This window comes from Microtus ochrogaster, unplaced genomic scaffold, assembly GCF_000317375.1.
Source record: "Microtus ochrogaster isolate Prairie Vole_2 unplaced genomic scaffold, MicOch1.0 UNK239, whole genome shotgun sequence".
Classification (NCBI taxonomy): Eukaryota; Metazoa; Chordata; class Mammalia; order Rodentia; family Cricetidae; genus Microtus; species Microtus ochrogaster.
The window spans coordinates 27340-30977 of record NW_004949337.1 but is presented as its reverse complement, the minus strand read 5'-3'; the positions used below and the strand labels follow the sequence as shown (position 1 = coordinate 30977).

The 3638-nt window shown below is 36.2% G+C and overlaps 2 pseudogenes; both read left to right on the top strand.

Annotated features, from left to right (window-relative positions):
• Window positions 1-1090, top strand: part of LOC101994276 — a 3356-nt pseudogene extending 2266 nt beyond the window's left edge.
• An 803-nt stretch (window positions 1091-1893) lies between these two features.
• Window positions 1894-3266, top strand: LOC101993994 (annotated as a pseudogene).
• Window positions 3267-3638: the final 372 nt, after the last annotated feature.

Here is a 3638-nt window from a genome sequence, read left to right as displayed (position 1 = left end):
ATTTCTTTCATAATTTAACAGTGCCCAAAATGTCGAAATAAATTTGTGAATAGGAAAACTACTCTGCTTTAATTTATATCTAAAGAAGTATTTTGTCAGTGGATATCCTATGAAGAAGGATTTTCCTATAAGATAACTCAGTGAAATCTTATTCTTTGCGACAAGGGCTGCTTTTTTATTGTTGTTGTTGTTGTTGTTATAATCTTTTTTTCTTTCTGGTAAATTGATGATCTATCAGAAAAGCTATTTCAGGGTAGGGTAGATTTATGTACAGGCATGTCATAGAACTTAATGTTTAATAAGAAATCTGTAGAATCTTTAGTGTGCATGATCACACTAGAATTTAAGAATTTGAACAATGGAGAGAAGAAAAGTTTTCTTTAGAGAAAATACCACTGAGTTAATGCATTAAGTTAATGGATTAAAACTGTTCTTTTATGACATTACTAAACCTGAGTCCCAAGCCAAGGAACATATCCGCACAGCTGTTGAGGACAAGTTGTGACTGATTCTTCTTTTTGCTTTGGAAAGGTCAACAACCATAAAAATACATCCATCAATTATTAGTCTAATGTCAACTTGGCATTTGAATACTTCCTTATTGCTCACTGGTAGATGGAAATCATCCTTTCAAAAAACATCAGAGCCAAAAGGCATAAACTAGGCTACATGATCAAATATTGAAATTATCCACCCTTCTCCTAATTATTTCCTAAGTTACAGAACACACAAATATCAAGAATTTCACAAACCTTAGGGTATGTTTTTTGGTCAGGATGGAGGGATTTCAAGGACTCTGTGTGAGTCATGTGTCATTTCCCTGAATCTGAAAGCATAGAATATATCAATGTTTCATGCCTTATTCAGGACTCAACAATAATTTTCTTATTTGTTCAAATAGGCAGATTTCATCTATATTCCCAGTAAAATGTATTGATTAAAAACAATTTTTCTTTGAAAGTTCCAAGTATGTTTATGTGTGTGTGCATGCACACACACACACACACACACACACAGGTATATTTTTATTCTGCTTACTCTTATCTCACACTTCTAGACATTCATGACAAGACCTTCAAAGATTTCCTAACCAAGAAGCTTCTTTTAAAGATCAATGGTTTTTAGTTTGATTTTTAAAAATATTTTAGGCTGACTTTGGAAATTTATTCTATCAGTGTGACTATAGGCAGCTTGAAAAATAGTGGAACTCCTGAGTCCTCTCCAACAGATAAAAGAGTGAAGGCATTATCTCTCTACAGAAATATCTTTCAATGGCCCACAGTTCAGAATAGAAAGTTAAAACCACATAAGTGAGTTCTTCATCCAGAACTCCCAACATATAGACAATATCTAATACAGTCACAGTGCAGGCAAACATATAAGACATGAATTAAGATTAAAAGTTTACAAAAGAAAAAATAGTATAGTAAAAGAAGCAATAAACTGAGTGAAGAAGAAGCCCACAGAATGGGGTGAACCTTTGCCAGCTTTATCACTGGTGGGATTAAAATTCATAGTATATAAAGAACTCCAAAAACAGAGTCAGAAACTAAATACTCCATTTAAGAACTTGTACCTGAAATAGTTTATTAAATGGGAGAAAGAGGGAAATTTCCCAAAAAGTATTATAAAATTGTCTGTCTCTATTATTCATTTGGAAATGCTTATCAAAGCACTGCTCAGATTTCTTCAAACTCCAGTCAGAAGGGCAAAGATAAGAAAATATGGCTACCATCTGGACAAAACTGGCATCCACTGGTGGGGAATCAGGAGCTACTGCCATGCACTGCTTTATGTAGTGTAAACGGAAAGGCCGATCGAATGAGGCCCCTTTCCTAAGAGGACGTGTACTTGAAGACAACATTAAAACACCAGAATCTTAAGTAGTTGAGAATGTCTCTGACAAGTTGACAGACAGAGATTGTTAACCAACCTCCACCAGAGTAGATAAACACTAAGAGAAATGGACAGCTGACGAATCAGCTGCAGTTCTCACAGAAAGTCGTCTTGAAGGCTCTCTGAAAGCATCAGTTCTTCTGGCCTTTTCAGAAGCCCATGGATGCTGTGAAACTAAAGCTACCTAATTATTACACCATCATAAAAACCCCAATGGATTTACATATAATTAAGAAGCGGTTGGAAAATATTATGTGAAGGCTTCTGAATGCACAGAAGACTTCAATACAATATTTTCAAACTGTTATTTATACAAGTCTGAAGATGACATTGCTCTCATTGTCCAAGCTCTAGAGAAGTTATTTATGCAGAAATTATCTCAGATGCCACAAGAAGAACAAGCTGTGGGTGGTCAGGAAAGAACAAAGATACTCAACAAAAGATACCAACTTCCTTTGCTAAGGATCAAATCCCTCCAAAGCAGCAGAAAATTATTTAAGCAGCAAGAGATTTCTTCTGGATTATGTGAGCTCTTCTTCTCTCCCTTATACATGGGGCATGAAGCTCCCCCTACCACTGACTCACAGACTGTATTCCAAATCACAAAGGGTATGAAGAGGAGAGAAGATGCCACAAATCCTACCACTTCTATAGTTAAAGCAAGCAGCAAGTCTCCTCCGACAACCAGAGAAATAAAGTCAATGACCATGTTGGTGAAAGAGAACATACTGAAGAGTGTTTTGGCAGACTCTCAGCAACAACAAAAAGTTTTAAAAACAGTCAAAGTAATTGAACAATTGAAGTACTGCAGTGTGATTCTTAAGGAAATGCTTGCCAAGAAACATTTGCCATGGACCTTCTATAGTCCTCTGGATGCTGATGCTTTGGGGCTCCACAACTACTATAACCTTCTAAAAAATCCCATGGATCTTGAAACTATTAAGGGGAAATGGACAACCAACAATAGAAGGATGCATGTTGCAGATGTCAGGTTAATATTTATGAATTGCTACAAATACAACCTTCCAGATCATGAAGTCGTGGCAATGGCTAGAATGCTTCTGGATGTTTTTGGCATGCATTTTTGCCAAGATTTCTGATGAGCCTGTTGAGTGCACGCACACATGTCACCTTACAACAAGCAGTGTGAAAGCCCCCAGTAGAGAGAGTAGCAGCAAGGCCTCCTCGGAGAACTACTCTTCTGAAGACTCTGAGGATGAGCAAGTGGAGCACATTGCCAAGCTTCAGGAACAGCTTATTGGTGTTCATCAGCAGCTACGAGTTCTGTCCCACGTCCCATTATATAAGCTAAAAAAAAAAAGAATGAAAAGTCTAAAATGGCACCAAAAAGATTAAAAAAAGGTTTATAACAGATGAAAATACAAAGAAAAGGCTTAAACTTTCTAGGTCATGTTAACTGTTGCTCAATTCATAATAGCTGAAAAATGTAAACCACCTTAATACGCTTCGACTGAGGATTGGATATGAAAGTGTTTAACATGTAATATAGAACACAATTCAGCTTTAAATAAAAATGGGTCTTGAAATTTACAGGTGAATAAAATGAAGCAAGAAAGTTCACATCAAGTGAGACAACCCAGACCAAGACACCAGAAACCACATTTTCTTATTTATCTGTAATAACCAGCTACAAATTTATAAATCTGAATTTACAATGTTGAGTAAACAAAGACATCAAGACAGTGTAAAGGAACCATATGCAGGGTAGTCCTGCAGATTGG